General features: G+C 46.4%; 1 long non-coding RNA gene across 2 annotated transcripts in view; it reads left to right on the top strand.

Moving 5' to 3' along the window:
• LOC103006092 (uncharacterized) overlaps window positions 1–17,006 on the top strand; it is a 237,520-nt gene that overhangs the window by 128,593 nt on the left and 91,921 nt on the right. For both annotated transcript variants that reach the window (XR_009009168.1, XR_009009167.1), the window contains exons 3-4: window positions 597–674; window positions 16,417–16,568. This is a non-coding gene — a long non-coding RNA (uncharacterized LOC103006092). The remainder of the gene's footprint in view (window positions 1–596; window positions 675–16,416; window positions 16,569–17,006) is intronic.

The raw sequence follows: 17,006 nt of genomic DNA, 5'->3' as shown, positions 1-17,006 counted from the left end.
TTTTTTTTTCCGGCTGTGCCATGTGGCTTGTGGGATCTCAGTTCCCCGACCAAGGATCGAACCCAGGCCATGGCAGTGAAAGTGCGGAGTCCTAACCACTTGACTGCCAGGGAATTCCCTAATCATTACATTTTAAAAGCAGATATTAGATGTTTCTAAATAGAAAATGATTTATTTTACTGGGAGAGTTTATACAAAGTCCATATTTAGTATCTTCTGTAACATTTGCTAATTTAAAAAGTAAGTAATGAAATTTAATTAATTTTATTACTAAGTCTCAAATAGAATCTCCCAGATTTTTTCCAAGGTATCCCAAGTATGCAATTGTTATAGCTTCCTGTGTGTGATGATATAAAAAAGTTAGGGCAACATTGCCATAAATTATTCTTGTTGCAATTTTTCACCCTGGGAGATGGGGTGTAAGTGGAAAGAATGTTAATCTTGGTGGAAAGGATTTGTTAGAGAAATCCAAGATGTTGCTATTTTTGCTTTTAAAGTTCCATTTGCTAAAATAGTGAAATAAGGAGGGCATGTTGAGCTTGAAGATATTTCACAATGCTGGACACTGTCTGATGGGGTTGGCTGTGTTTCTGCAGGTTCATACCTTGCCAGCTGCATCTCCCTTGCTTCTTCCAGGACAAAATGGGTTGAAAGAACCAGCAGGAACTGACAAGGTAAATGTCACTACATCCAGCTGGCCATACTTTGAAATTAAACATGGACTTAACAGATTTCAAAGTGTCGTAGAATTCATACAATTCATGAAGCCACATTTAAATGAAAAGCAAGCGATAACCCTCCTATTTCAAAACATCTGAGCAAGTGTTTTTATATTGAACAAAACACTTAAACTTCATTTCTATTGAATAAATACACCCAGTACAGGAGAAAAAACACCAAATGGGTCTGAAATTGACCTTAGATTACTCGTCCAGTATTCTGGAGGGGTGTGCAAGGGGTACCCCCTTTCTTCTGGAGGGCTGGCTGGGGAGGGAGGTCAATGCTGAGAAAGTGCATCTGCAGCTTTGAATGCATCTCCCCACCCCTTGCCGCAGGGGGACGGGGAGGCGGGAACAGGCATGAACTCAGGGGTCTCAGGATGAGGCTACCATGTTTAGCAAATAAAAATACAACAACACATGGAATATCGGGGATATATTTATGCTAAAAATTATTTGTTGTTTACCTGAAATTCAGTTTAAATTGGGCATTCTGTTTTTATCTGGCAACCCTACTTAGAAAGAGTTGGGGGGAGAGGGATGTGGGAAAACATGACGCAACAGAAGAACAGGCGTCTACAATAGCGAATTTTATAGCAGGAAGATGGTGACGGCAGCATCATTCCCGCGTCATGTACTTGGATTGAGATTTGCACAGGATTTCTAAGGACACACAGGGCAAGGTGCTGGTCAGGAAGGGCTTCAGATGGGATCAGTACTGAATCTTGAAGAAGATGGAAAATTACCCACAAAAGGAAGATGGTGGGAGATGAGGAAGGACATTCCAGGCAGAACAAAGCAAGTCCAAGGCACGGAGGATGAAACAACTCCAGTATCTGGGTCCATGAAGCCGTTCTGGTCCCACCCAGAGGAATTCCTCCTCCCTTCCTCTGTGCTCTCCTGGCCCTTTCACGGAGCTTCATCGCTGAGCTCTTACGCTTTCTGCTATTGAGACGTCTGTGATGTGGGCCCATCAAGTTATAGGCGGTAGGTTGTAGAACAGCCTCACTTACTGTCCTAGTTGAGCGGTAAACCCAGCAGCGAACTGACTTGAACAGACCCTGCTTTTTGCAGAAGATTGAGAACAAATACATCAAATGTTTTTTCTCAAGCAGTGCAACATGCTGCATATATGTACATGTATGTACTTAAGTAAACACAGAGAATTGATTTATAAAACATCAGACCTTAGGTATCTAGGATTGCTTCCCCACAAGAGAAATAGCAACATGAAAGTAAACGAAATGGAAAAATAAGTAAAATTCCTTGCATTCCCTAAAATTTATCCCCAAGCCAACCTACACTGCTTCAGTATATGAGGTAAATCCTCTATTGCGCATCTCATCAGTCTACTGCTTTTGAATGTTCTCTCTCAGAAGAGACAGATTGTCCTATACCCTGTGTGTGGCACTTTTACCCCCCTGCTTAGAATTCCCCAATTAAAGTTCTTCACGTTACGGTGCTGTGTAAATAAATAAGTAGGACCATGCTTTCTGCCCTTTGGGGCACAGAAACTGAGAAGCCTTGGGTGTCCGCGGGAGGGGAACTTTCTGGCCGTCCTATTCCCATAATGGTATGATTTGGAGGCAGCTAACCCAGAGATAAGAACATTGAGAAGGTGGCTTTGTCTAGTAGCTTTAAGATGGAGATATAATCCCTTTCTGTGTGTATGTTTGAAAATGTTGCTTTCCAGAACTTTACCAACCAGATTAAGTGCTTTTGCTGTCGTCGTTTGTTTTCATTTTGTTGTTGTCAGGGGGAAGGTTATTTGGAGAATTATACTTTACCCATCGGCCGTCTAAGGGTTCAGACTGGTTTGAGCCTTTCAACTCTAGGAGTGTTCATCTTGCCCCTGAAGTTAATATTGTATGTTGTTTTTCCTTTTCTTTGCACATTTCCTAAGGATGCTGACCATGCAAGGAATTTACTCAGACCTCTTCCGACCTATCTTGGTTTACCTTTACCTGAGAAATGCCCGTATCTGACTGTATGTTCCGTGGGGACAGTCTGTTTTCTTTGGCACCGTGTGTAGGGCCTGGTCCCCTTTGCCTTTCTCAGCCCTAGCGCCTCTCTTGGGGGCAGAATTAATCCCGTGCTTTCTTTGGGCCCCACCAAGGGTTGGTTTCTGCTCTCCTGCGCCACCTGCTGTCACCTGCTCCAACCGCAGCCTTCTCAGGCTCCAGCCCCAGGCTCCCCGCAGGAGCCCATGCCAAAACCTCAGCCCAAGCAGATGTTACTCAGGCTGCCAGGTTTCTGTCCTGGTCTTATCTGTGCTGCCTCCACTGGCTCGCCCGATCAGAATCCCAAATGTCCCCAGATGACTTGCCTCAAGTCACGCAGACCCTGAGCTCCTTGGCCAGAAGAAGGGAGGCTGCCAGTGTAGGGGTTGATCAGGGGCTCGTGCCAGCTTCCTGAATATGTGGTCAGTGGAGGCCAGCCTCCGCCCAGCAGTGAAAATGCAAATAGATGTCTGTCACAGTGTCAACACACCCAGGCAGGGCACTGATACTTCATGGGCTGATCAACATGTCCCCAGTGTGTCCCCTGACTGGGCCACTAGTTTTCTCCCAAGTTGCTCAGAAACTGGAAACTTTGTTTTTTTAGCAGTCTGGACTTTCTTACATTCTCACAAAACTTGGTGATTCTAATCAGGGCACCACAAAGAAAGTGGAGTGCTGCTTGTTAAGAGGTTAAGTACCCCTGTTTATTCCCTATTCTAGGTTAGGGATCTCTTGATGGCCGGGACTTCAGCATGTGTTTATTCTCTCACACACAGTCTGGCATATAGTAGGTGCCTCCCAGAAGCTTGTTGAAATGCACAGATTCTCTCTGGCCAAAATCCTTCTTGAAAGTCCTTTTCTATTTGTCTATTAAAAGTAAAAGCTGTCAGATCTGAGATTCTGATTGTTTGTTCCTGATTTAAGTCTGAAAGAAAGTAAGTCTGACTTAGTAGAAAGAAATGATGAGCGATAGCAGTGATTTCTTCTACTCTCATAAGAATGAGGATGGTCACCAGCTGAGGTTAGAATAAGTAGCAACATATGTGTGCAGGGGAGAGTTGGGTTAGCTACGAGATAGAACTTCCTGAGAGCAAAAGTTACACGATACTCTTATAAATTACAAGTGGGGGTTTATGCCAGCAACACATCCATTTAGTTCAGTAAACATTTATTAAGCTCATACGTCGTGCCAACACTGTGCTAGAAGCTTGATAAAATACAGTGCCCGACCACAGAGAAGACTGAGACACATAAACAGACAATTACAAGTCGTTTCCTAAGTGCCACGAGAGCAAGGTGTGCCTGGGGCGTTGTGGGAGCATGATGAAGGGGTACTGATTTGAGCTGTGTCGTCAGAGAAGGCTTCCTGGAGGAGGTGGTACGTGTACTGAGTTTTACCACTGGATAAGAGGTATCTCGGTGAATAAATGCAGTCAGTGCATTCCAAGAAAGCTGGACAACTGGATTCATTGATGTAGCAACATCTTTAGATGATAGAAAATCCCTTCAGTCCTACTGAGTTGAGTCATCTGCAAAATGACATTGTGCCGTAGGAAATGTCTTACAAACCTGGTGACAAAAAGGGGCTCAGTTTTCTGTTCCACGTTTGATCTGTCAGACATTATTAAGATAGCCTTCCGTAATTTTAGGAGGGAAAAGGTAAAGGAGGGAATCTTCTTTTCTTCATGGATCATGGTCCTTTCAGCAGCCGCTCTGCTCCAAAATTGTGAGCACTGCAGAGCTGGCATGGCCTTGATGCATCGGACTTGACATATTTGGGGGCTGCCCTCAGAGCCATGCCGATGGGAGCTCCAGACCAGGCATTCTCCATGCATTCCAGGAGACCACAGAGAGGAAGGCTGGGGTTGGGCCTGCCTGCTGGCTCAGAGAGAATAAACACACTGCTGCCTAGAAACTCTCTCAATAGCTTCTCTTTGAATTCCAACAGATTATTTTACCAGGCCCCATTGTACAGGTGGGAAAACTGAGGCTGAAGAACACGAAGCCACTTCCCAGGTCCTGGGGAGTAACGGGTGGCTGCTGTGTATTAATTTAGCTTCTTGTTTGTCACTTCAGTGCCTCAGCTGGTACCTCCCCAGGGTGGGAACCTCTGAGAGGCATTTTTCCCAGAAAGAAGTGCTTTTGAAATGGCAGGCCAGTTAGTAATGGCCCGTTTGCGCTGGATACCCGGCTTATTGGGCTGGCGTGGTGGGGTTGGGGGTTCCCCGCCTCCTCCAGAGAGGTCATTCAGCCCCAGCCATGGCAGCTGGTGTCTCCAGGCCCTGGTCCACCACCGGAGAAAGGCATCCGAGGAAGGACAAAGAGTGCAGCCCCGGCTGCGGACCTGAGCCCTCCACGCCCACTCGCCCGAGGCGGCCCTGGCCGGGTCGGTGCCAGGCACTGTGCTGCTTCTCCACCCCCTTCCCGGGCCCCTCGGCTCATCTGCTTGCTCTCAGCACTCCAGCCATCCTGAATGGGTCTTTGTGTGCGCCCCAGGAGCTGGCTCGGAAGAGCCCTGATAGAAATGCTGGACAGAGATATCTCCTCTGGATCCAGGCGCCGCTCGGCGCGGTGCCCATCTTGTGGAAGGCAGGTCTTTTTTGTGCCGCCAGCTTGTTCCGTATCTGGGAGCGAGCTGGGGCCTGGGTGAATGGAAGAATGTTCTGCACCCCTGCACAGTGGGCTCATCACCAGGGCCAGGGGGATGGCAGTGCCTTGGTCACTTCCCGGAGCTCTCTTTCCCACTCTTTCTCTTTGCTACTTTGCCCCCAGAGGTGACTCTACTCATATTAATACCAAGAGGTGCAATTAAATGGTCACTCCTTATGTGCCAGGCATTGTGTTAAGGGTTTTATCCCTTTAAATTAAATCTTCCCAACAATCCTATGAGATATGCCCCCATTATTATCCCCATTTTACAGGTGAAGAAACCAAGGTCTGGAATATTAAGGAACTTTCCCCGGTAATTCTGAACACAGGTTGGATGGGTCTCTACTCTTGCCTCCTCCTCCTAGCTTTCAGGGGGTCTCTCACCAGACATGGAAGTCCTAAGCCCCCTTTATGCTTGGCCCCCTGAGAAGTCACCACCTCTAGGGTGCTGGCCGCCTCGGGAAACCCAAAAGGAGGCAAAGCCTGGTTCTGGCAAAATGCAGAGAGCCTTCTGGCCTTCTGAAGTCCCATCTTGTTTATACTGTCACCCCTTTGTGCTTTTTAAAAAAAATCAAGAGTAACATTTTATTTTATAAGATAGAAGAAGCTATGGATGTAGAAGGAAAAAGTTGGGATACAACTTCATATTGAAAATTTTGCTAAAGAGCCCTACCTTCACCCCCAGGAAATAGAAAGGTTTTGCGAGGCAAACACAACCCGAGGGCTAAAGCCCAGGATTCATCTTCGGGGTCATCCCCTGCTCTGGCCTAGCGTCCCGCTGTAATGAGGGGATAGAAGTTAATTCCCAGTAGCCGACTCTTCAGCACTCTCTGGACAGAGGTTGAAGTTCAGGCACGAATCTTGCTTTGACTTTTTTCTTAGTAGATAGAAGCAGTGGTCACGATGGCATCTACATTCACACACATATGGCAGGGCTGTCTAGCTTGAGAGGTGTGGTCCAGAGCTTTCTTATGGAGCAAAGCTCAATGGCCCTTTTCAGGGACAGACATTTTAACCATGGATTTGTGAACAGCCCCGTTAGCTGAGCCAAATGGCCAGCTGGGAAGGGCTGTGTGTATTTCTCTGTTGGCAAAGAGGCTAGAGCAGTCTATGGTCAAACAAACAAAAACAGCAAGAGAGATGCAGGTTAGATCTTAAGAAGAACTTCCCAACTCTGTGTCATGGTGCATTGACAATCAGGCAAAATAAGTTGTCCTTCAGAGTCTGTTTGTATTTGCTTGTTTCCTTTCTTCATTTTCTCCTTTTTTTTCTTTTTTAAAGAAAAGTTAGCTCTTCACCTTTCTAGGCTGTTATTGTTGTAGTCTGTGTTACTTCTGGGGAAAGGGGAATGACTGTTATAGGCCTTATGTAGAGGGAGATTCCTTTATGTCCATCTTTCACACATGACAAGAAACTCTGCAGAATTGGAATCCTCAGATTTGTGTGTCATGTGGTGTGTCTTCCCCTCTCCCCCACTCCTAGCTGCTCTTGCATTCAGCCCCAGAAATGGCAATGCTGTAAAGATGGGCAAAGTGACTGAATAATTTTTCTATGTGTTATTCTCCAAGTTGCTTTCTACAATCTTTACGCATTACTCTGATTAATATCCAAGAATCTTTACCCAAGCATGTTTCTCCATTAAACCATTCCTATCATCATGGGGTATTATGACCGTCTAATTGTGGTGATCATGTTTTGAGTAACTGAAGCATAAGCATAGAAGAGAAATCCCCATCAAAGTCAAGAGGATAGTCTGTGGACGATTAAGGTCCTGAGATGCAGGGAATCGAACAAAGAAGAGTCACAGACACCCATCGGCTCCCCTTTCTTTTCCACTCAAGCTGCGGTCATTCTTTGGTGTTTTTCTTAGGAGTCACTTGTTCCATTTTTACTTTGTTCATCTCATTTCTGAGAGTGGAACTCACTATTAAAAGAAGTAATAGTTAAAGATAGCAGAATTCAAGAGCTTGAGGGATAAGTCAGGGTGGACACAGGAAAAGGACTTTTTGATTGAGACAAGGAAGATGTATAGGAGAGAAACCCATTGGGACAGGACAAGTGAAATTCACCTCCAGTACATGGGCTACTGAAGTTTGAGCAACTTTCTGAGTCTCAGTCCTTTATTCATAGGATGACATGCGAGTCCCTGGACAGTTTCCTCTTTGTGAATAAAGCTATCAATTTATTCATTGGATTTTGGTCGATAAGCAAGGCAGCATCACCACGTTTGGACTGTGAACAGGCAGCAAAGTATCACCACGAGTGTTTGCTCAGAAGAGTGACGTCATCAGGGAGGCACGCATCCGGAAGACTCAGCCGAGAGTCATGTGTAAAATGGATTACAGTGGTTTCAGGAAGCTACATGGGAAGATAGAGCAAAAGCCCAGTGGAGAAAAAAAAAATGAGAACTTCACCAAGGATGATTGCAGCAGGAATCAAAGAAGAGGACTAATTCAAGAAGTGCAGTGGAGAAAGAATGGACAGAGCTTGGCAACTAAGTGGCCATGAAGGAGGGGCATGAGAGGGAGGAATTCACAATGACACAGTCGCTGTGAGATTTCCCCAGAGAGCAATTGGGCATTTGTCCAGTGGCCAGTGGGAGTAACTGAACTTTCTGCACTTTTCTTGCTGAGAATCAAGGAGGGAGCAGCAGTGGCCTGTTCACTGTGTAAACTTACCCCTCTAACCCATCATGATGGGTAGACGACGGCCTTGACATAGAGTGAGTGGGATCATATCCCGTTGCCACCGCTGTGGCCCCGCTCGTAACGGTGATGATCTCTAACCCTCAGGTTACTGTGAGTTAGTGGGGCTCTCTGCACACAGAAGCAGGGAGAATTCCCCGAAGAATTGAGAGGGGAAAATTTAACAGAAAGTCATACGAGTGAAGTAGGTCAGAAACAGAAGAACAAATATCGTATAATAACACATGTATGTGGAACCTAGAAAAATGGTACAGATGGACCTATTTGCAGGGCAGGAATGGAGATGCAGATGCAGGGAACGGACGTGTGGTCACGGGGTGGTGGTGAATTGGGAGATTGGGATTGACGTATGTGCACTGCCATGTGTAAAACAGATAGCTAGTGGGAACTGCTGTATAGAGCAGGGAGCTCAGCTCGGTGCTCTGTGATGACCTAGCTGGATGGGATGGGGGGTGGGTGGGAGGGAGGTCTCAGAGGGAGGGGATATACGTATACATATAGCTAATTCACTTTGTTGTACAACAGAAACTAACACAACATTGTAAAGCAACTATACCCCAATTAAAAAATATATCTATCAAAAAAAAAAAAAAAGAAAGCTCCATGGCGATATCCTGCATGACCTATTTTAATATTATTGGGTGACATTCGGTGTTTTAAATTACTTCGCACCCTCACTTTTCTTGTCACCATTTTCCAATTCATAATTCCAAGGCTCTGATACCGGATTTCCTTGGCGTTAAGAGTGAAATGGGAAAGGAGTGGCAACTGAGTTCTGTGTTCATTGCTGTCGTGCCGTCTGAAGACAGCAGACCCTGGGAAGTGTAGTGAAGATGGCATCTTATTGGCCTTCAAGATGAAAGAGTTCAGTAGGGGACCACTGGGCTTGTCTCACTGGCATCTCCCGGCGGGCCTCTCAGATAACCTGGCAGCACATTCTTTTACCCTGACTCCAGGACAAGAAAGAATATTCTTTCAATAAGCAAAGCCCAGATGACTAAAAGTTCTTTCTTTAAAAGAAAGGCCCAGGGGGTTTCCTCTTATGATCCAGGTTGGTCTCTGGCCAAGGACCTATGAAATCCCCTGAAGATGAGCATCTCTGGAGGGTCCAGCTGTATTCTTAATAAAGTGCAAGAAATTTGACTCTTCTCACAACCTCACTTGGTTTCCCACATTGAGGCTGCTGTTAGCCTAAGCTATCCTTTTTTTTCTTGGTTGGAAATGCCAATATCTACTCTTCATGAGTTGATATAGGAAAACTAAGCATCCCTGTTGTTAGGTCAGGCAAACCTCAGTTTGTAAATTTTCCTCCAAAGCATGGAGATGGGGTTACTTCTTTTCTTTTTTTTAATTTTAATTTTTGGCTGCGTTGGGTCTTTGTTGCTGCGCGTGGGCTTTCTCTAGTTGCGGCGAGCGGGGTCTACTCTTCATTGCGGTGCACAGGCTTCTCATTGCAGTGGCTTCTCTTGTTGCAGAGCATGGGCTCTAGGCGTGCAGGCTTCAATAGTTGTGGTGCGTGGGCTCAGTAGCTGTGGCTCGCGGGCTCTAGAGCACAGGCTCAGTAGTTGTGGCGCACGGGCTTAGTTGCTCCACGGCATGTGGGATCTTCCCGGACCAGGGCTCGAACCCGTGTCCCCTGCATTGGCAGGTGGATTCTTAACCGCTGCACCACCAGGGAAGCCCAAGATGGGGTTACTTCTGATTGCCAGGTCCCCACAGCGGCTGGAAACTGCTGGAGAGCTTCTGGGTCAGCCGGTGTGGTGGGCTGTTGGATGAGCCCATTCCTAGGAGGGTTCTCAGTATCAACCCTCTTGCTCTAATGCCAGGCTTTTTGATAAAATCACTGAAGCCAGCTTAGGTCCCTAGAATGTATTTACCCATCTGCAAATGTGACTTGCCCTGATTTCCGTCTTCTAAAAATGGCAGGTTTGACCCCAGAACCCTTTAGTTTCCATCTGAGTAGGAAAGCTCAGTACTGAATGACTGCTCTAGGTGTTTCTGGATGCATGTGGGTCATCTTGCCGTGTGAGAATGTGTTCAAATTTTAGTTTTCAAGAGACCCTGTTTCCCCCACCTGAAGAATACCCTCAGACTCAGAGCATGGACCTGCAACTCTGTCGCCTTAGCCATGCACTGATGCCAAGAAATGAGGAAGTACTTCTATGATCATTTTCTTGTTGTTGTTGTTTTTGCAAGGCCATTTGGCTAATCTTGCAGGCACTTCTCAGAGGCAGTCAGTTCTCAGTGATCTGCACGTGAACTACAGGCCTTGTGAATTATTCACGGATAATTGTTAATTCCAAAGTGGCTGTGCCACTGCTTGACAGGCTCCCATGAAGATAGTCCTCAGGGTTTTCCCCTCAGCTAGGGACACCTGGGAAGCATTACCACATTCTAACGTTCGCATGATAGAAAATAAACGGCGAGGTAAACTGATTGAAAAAGCATCATATAACAATTTCCAAATCAGAAAAAACCCCACAAAACTTTGGAGTAATCCTTTATGGAATTGGATTATCTCTACCCAAACATCCCTCCGTGATTATTTAAAAAAAAAAAAAAAAATCAAGCCATCTATAGACTGACTCCATCTTCTTCCCAAAGCCACAGCTTACAAGAATGTAATTACAATATTGAACCCTGAACTGAGTGGAAGTTCAGGAATGAGAGAGGGTATTGACACACATAAATTCTTCTGCCAACTTGGGATCCCATGGGGCTTGCACTAAAAGCTTCCCTAGCCCTTTCTCAAGACAGTCTTCAAGGGAGCTGACTCCAAGCTGTCTTATCCATCATCTTAAATGGAATGAAACCCAATCGAGCAATATAAAACCAAAGCAAAAATTAGTTGTGCCTCATCCCCTCTTTGGTCAAAGCCTCCTATGCCTCCGCCACCTTAAAAGTGGAGCATGCATTTTCTGTGTGCAGAGACTGCACGAAGTGGGCCCCCTGCTCTTTTCAGGGAGGGAATGTAAGCAGATCCCCGAAGAAACCACTTGGCTCAGCGATTTTAGGGCTTGTTGTTATTGGCCTGGCCTAAAAGAATTCAGCGAGCTGCACCTTTGCCAAGGAAAATGCAAAAGCTTCCCCAAAACAGTCGTTGAGGGTCATGGGCTCATCTGTGAACCCAAGTAGGAAAGCAAGGCAGACAGAAAATTCAGGAAATTGGAGAGGCTCCTTAGAGATGGTTTTCTCACTTAGCCATGGGCGGAGGCCAAACGAGCTGAAGAGGTCACGCCAGGCAGGGTGAGTGGGGTCCAGAGGGGAAGGAGTTCAGGCAGAAGGCTTCCTCCTTCCATCATGTGCTCCTGATTTCCTTGAGGAGTAGAGTCAGTTTCTTGCCCAATCTGGCTCCGCACCAGTCCCCAGCAGTCCTCTGCTGGGCTCGGCATCTGCCCCCTTGCTCTGGACCCTGAGAAGTTGTCAGGCAATGCTCTCTGCCATTCTCAGGCCAGCAAGAAACTTGCCATGGCCTGACTCCTCCTGCTTCTCTTGGCTTCTCACATCTCTTTTTTGTTAAAAATGTGAAAATCACGAACCCTATTTTTGTACGTCATCTTTCTCTGAAGCACCCTATAATTCTTCGTAGCAGTTTTACATTTGGCTCCACCCCCCCACCCCCCCACCCCCACTATCTGTGACCTCCATGTCGATAGGCCTGGTGATCCCAACTATATAGCTCGTGCTGACCATGGTCCCCAGCTGTAGTAGTTCCTAAATCAACGATTGTTAATTGACTGATAGTAATTAAGATTACTACGGGACATTCTTTAGCATGACTTTTTACTAACACTTTGATTTCTATTTCTATCACATGTCTGAGCATATAGGAGGTGTTCAGTCAACACTTGACGGATTCAGATTTTTCTGATGGATTAACAATCTTTTGCAGCCAGGAAGAGACTAAGTCTTATGATGAGTCTAGCTTCCTCTCTGCTTCTTTCCACTCTGGAGATCTTTCAGGGCTTTGTCTCTTGCATCCCCCTAAACATTTACCCTTATCCCCACCTCTCACCATCTCTTGAGACCCCACGATGGTTTTGGAAACATCCCAAGTATCTTGGATCTCCCTTGAGGCTCTCTCCTCACTTCTCCCTACCTCTCAATTCCCTCACTGATCTCGTGTTTCTCCCTTTTCCTCCATCCCTAAACTCTATGTCTTTTCCCTCCTCCACTTAAGCCCTCCATCCTCTCTACTCAATCAGAGGTCAGTTCTTTAATGCCCCATTTCTCTTGTCCACCATCCCCACCCGCTTTGCACTCATTTTTATAACTCTGCCCCAGTCCCCATCATACAAGCAAGTGAAATACATACCACGTACCAGCATCCCTCGAAGCCCCATACCTTGCTTTCCTCCTTATTAGCAACCTTCACCATTTTAATTTCTCCTGCCCCTATTCTTCTGTCTTCCCACCCGGCACTGGAAGGCTTGCACATATACGCAAAAGATAGCATGACGAGCAACAGTTTCACCTGTGCTTTTTACCAGTACCATGTGTCATAAGTAGTGGCCACTCAACACTGGAGGAGGTATTTTATTTTATTTTATTTTACTTTATTTTTTCACATTTTCATTGAAGTACAGTTGATTAACAATGTTGTGTTAGTTTCAGGTGTACAGCACAGTGATTCATTTATACATTTGTATCTATCTTTCTATTTATTCTTGTTCAGATTCTTTTCCCTTATAGGTTATTACAAAATATTGAGTTCCCTGTGCTATATAGTAGGTTCTTGTTGGTTATCTATTTTGTATTTAGTAGTGTGTATCTGTTAATCCCAAACTCCTAATTTATCCCTCCCCCACTTCCCCTTTGGAAGTTTATTTTCTGTCTGTGGGTCTATTTCTATCTTGTAAATAAGTTTATTTGTTTTAGAGGTGGTATTTTAAAAATTTACTACAATCTGACTTTTTATAATCCTTATTAATATCAGGTTCTGTCGTTATACTCTGATACAGTGCATATTAAAGGTACCATTTTTCTTTGCCTTTGTTTCCATGTCTTGCTGATGCATTTTACATGTGTATATTTTTGCAAATTTCCCCATTGGAATGGCCAACAGTGAAATTAGCTTTGGAGGCAGCATTCAAACAGAGATCAGGCAACACTCAAACAGGGAAGATAAGGAAGGAATTCAGACATGAGGGGTGGGGGTCTTTGACCAGTTGGCTTCCAAACATCTCTTTTAAAACCTGAGATTCTCCTTAAACTGATGAGAGGGTGGGAGTGTGGCCTTCTCCTTTGTGTTTTCCACTATTCTAAAGGGCATTTGCCTCACCTAGGAGGTACTTAAAATATTGGAATTCCTGAGACAGTAAAATAAATAATTCTGTTCAAGAGAAACAGAGGGCTTCCCTGGTGGCGCAGTGGTTGAGAATCTGCCTGCCAATGCAGGGGACACGGGTTCGAGCCCTGGTCTGGGAAGATCCCACATGCCGCGTAGCAACTGGGCCCATGAGCCACAACTACTGAGCCTGCGCGTCTGGAGCCTGTGCTCCACAACAAGAGAGGCCACGATAGTGAGAGGCCCGCGCACCGCGATGAAGAGTGGCCCCCGCTCGCCGCAACTAGAAACGAAGACCCAATACAGTCAAAAATTTAAATAAATAAATTAATTAATTAAAGTATACGGTTTTAAAAAAAAAAGAGAGAAACAGAGGAAAAGGCGTAAGCACATTTTGCATTTAGGTGATCATTGAATATATTAGGACATGTGATCCCTAAACAGGAGTTACACGCTCTGTGTGAGGATTTCCTGCGTTTCTCTTGTCCACTTTCTCCTCTTGGAACTCAGGTTGTTCAGAGACCCCAACACGCTTAGAGCTAAAGGGATCCCCAAGGGTTACTTCAGTCCAGAAGGTCTTCCTGCCTGGGCCCATCCTTTGACCAAAGAACTTCCAATGACAGAGCCCTCCTGACCTTCTCCAGACAGGAAGTGATCCTTCTAATTTTGGATTGAGCTAGCAGAGTATTTTTCTTCTGTGAGTCAAAAAGCATTCTCTTTGGAGTTTCTCCCCATTGGTTCCATCGTATTCCCTGAAAGCTAGAGCAAATCCCATCCCTTTCTACCTGAGAGCCCTTTGGATATTTGAAGATAGCAGTCATTTCCTGTATGGAGTCGTATCTTCACCTGCCTAAACATTTCCACTTTTCCAGATTCCTCCTGAGATGACTTCGGGTCCCTTCTATCCTATGGTTGCTCTGTTATCAGCATACTCTATTTTGCCTGGTTTGGAGCAGAATGGGATGCTCCGACCAGCCCAAAGGGAAACAAGACTCTCCCTCCCACCCCACTCACTTTCCTATTCTTCCACCCCTGAGCGTGTGTCCTTCGCGTGCTCCAGACCCTGTGATACCTTCTCTTTGAGAAATATTCCTGGATTTTTATTCCATTCTTCACAGCAGTCCTGTCACTGAAGGTCCTCAGGTTGAGATCCAATTACATGAAAGGAATCTTTTTTTGTTTCTGCAGCTTTCCTTGAATTCTCCAAATCCTTGTTGCTGTTTTTTTACTTGAATTCAGTTTATAACAACATGTAAGTGTCTTCAGGGTGGGTTGCCTCTTTCACATTCAGTCCAGAGCCCAGTATAGGTATAGGTATGAGATAGAAATATTTAGTGAGTCCATATCATGACTTGACGCGTCTCCTTCATCACATTATTTCAGCTCCTTTTGCCCAAGGTATTTGTGTGTTTGTTTTATCTTTGGTCCTATAGTGTCAAGGTTGCTTATGGAGAAAGAGCCAATGAAGAAGCGATGGTTTTCAGTAAGTGGGAGTTTTATATTTTTACTCCCAGCTCAGTCTTTCCGTGTGGTTCAGTACAGAGCTGCTACCAACATCAGGGAGGTAATGGAGTTTAAATAGAGATCAGCGGGAATTGGCTTGAGATTTGGCTTGCTGAAATTAATATGCCGTGGCCCGAGTCCCCTGGCCAGGACAGCTAGAAGAGTCACGGAGGCAATGTGATATGGTGAGAAGAGATCTAGGCTGAAATAGATTTAGGTTTGATCCCTATCATGGCCACTTATCTTATGGGCAATTAACCACTCTGAACTCAGTTTCTTCATCTATAAAATGGGGTTAACCCAACTCCATCTCAGAAACGGTATAAGGGTGAAGTGAGATAATGTGTCACCACACACGTGGTGGCATGTGAACTCTGGCCGGGGCACTGTTGTCGCTCTGCAGCTTCCTTACTCGGTTCTGGCAAATAAAGAACATCCCAGTAGGCCCACTGGTTGTTTCCCCAGCTTTTGACGTAATGACACAGTCTCTCCGGCAGGCTCGGTCTGGGTCCAGCTGTCTGTGTCACACCCAGCACGTGGTCTTCACAGCCACCGCGTCGATTAGTACTCCTTCAGGGTGCCGCTCATCGCCCTGCACTGAGGAAGGTCCGGGAGCCCCACCTCCCCTGCTCTCCAGAGACAGAACACAGTCTAGACACAGGAGGCACGAGGAAGTCGGGAAACCTGGGCCCTTAGCTCCACCGATGGCTTTTCTAGGGCGTTGGACACCTTTCTAGGTTGCATGAGCCTCCCATTCTGTTTGCAGAAAGAGTGCTATATTTGATTTCCTACTTGACTGCCAGGGTAGGTGGGAATGAATGAGGCGGAATCTCTCCGGAGAAAGATACTATGTGAACATACAGTCTGTTTCCATCAAGTGGGGAGCAAGAAGTTGCCAGGACTCCAAAAGGATGGGTGCCCATGCTGGCCAGAGTCCAAGAGCCTGGACCATCTCCCTGTCTTCAGACGGCAGAGACCACGCCTGTCTCACCAGAATAGCCCTGTGTGAATGTCCGACTTTATGATACATTTGTGCTGGTGAGGGAATTGGACGTGAAAAGAGGCAAGTGGTTGCCAATCACCGCGTCCATACAGAGTGTAAACTGCAAGTTCATGACTCATGCCATACTCACCTGGACCAGAGACCCCCCAGGCATGGGGAACTCTGTCTCTCCCCAAAGCTGTTCCTTGATTAATTACAGAGGGGCTCACACAGGGGCTGTTATTCATGGCTGGAGCAGGACTCCACAGCCCCGGGGGGGTGCACCCCTGGGGTGTGTGAGCTCCTCTCTCTCCCCCTCCTCCTGGAGGCCCCGACCCGCCTGGGTACCGCCTTGCCATGCCCTGCATCTTCCACAAGGGGGAGCCCCTGGAGGGCAGCAGAATTTGGGAAGCGCTGAAGTTTTCTCCTCCTGTCCTCTAACTGATTTTCACGTACCCAACTGTTAGATTCCTTTGTTGCAATGTTGGGGCCTGAGCTGACACTTCTGGAAGCTTCGGGTGAGAACCACAGCTGATATGCCATCTTTTCTGGTTTGTTGTTATTTACCTAGCATCATCAACTAAGGTGGAAAAGTAACAAAGAGCTTGAAGACTTTCATGGATCCCAGGCCCTGGACGGAGGCAGGCGGCTTCAGACAGCATCAGACAGAGAACCAAGAAAGCCGAGGGGCAGCCGGAAGGTGCCTGTGGCCGCCGAGCCCAGGTAGGTACCCGGGAGAGGACGACGGAGGGGCACACGGGGCACAGAGCCCTTGATGGTGGGAAAAGTGGATGGACAGGAGAGACGGAGGGGGAGAAGTGCAGACAGGACCTGGGAGATTGAGGGAGAGCGAGGGAGGAGCCCCAAAGGAGTGCAAAAGAAAAACTACTCGCGCTCGTAGGTCGTGATGCAAAAGACTGACCACAGAGCCGGAGAGGGAGAGCTTGGGGGCTGAATCAGAGACTTAAACTTGTTTGAAGTTGGTTCCAACTCAGCTGCCCAGAAACTTCACAGGACATTGGAGGCCAGGAGTTTGAGAGCAAATGCTCAGTTGCACAAGAAAATTCAAAGTGAGTAAGTGTGCCTGGAAGTCGCTCTAGCCGTTCTGGTTGTGTGTCACAGGGCCACACCTACTCCAGCCTTTTGACCTAAACGAGGAAG

Source organism: Balaenoptera acutorostrata, chromosome 9 (assembly GCF_949987535.1).
Source record: "Balaenoptera acutorostrata chromosome 9, mBalAcu1.1, whole genome shotgun sequence".
Taxonomy (NCBI): domain Eukaryota; kingdom Metazoa; phylum Chordata; class Mammalia; order Artiodactyla; family Balaenopteridae; genus Balaenoptera; species Balaenoptera acutorostrata.
This window is presented reverse-complemented; position numbering and strand designations above follow the sequence as displayed.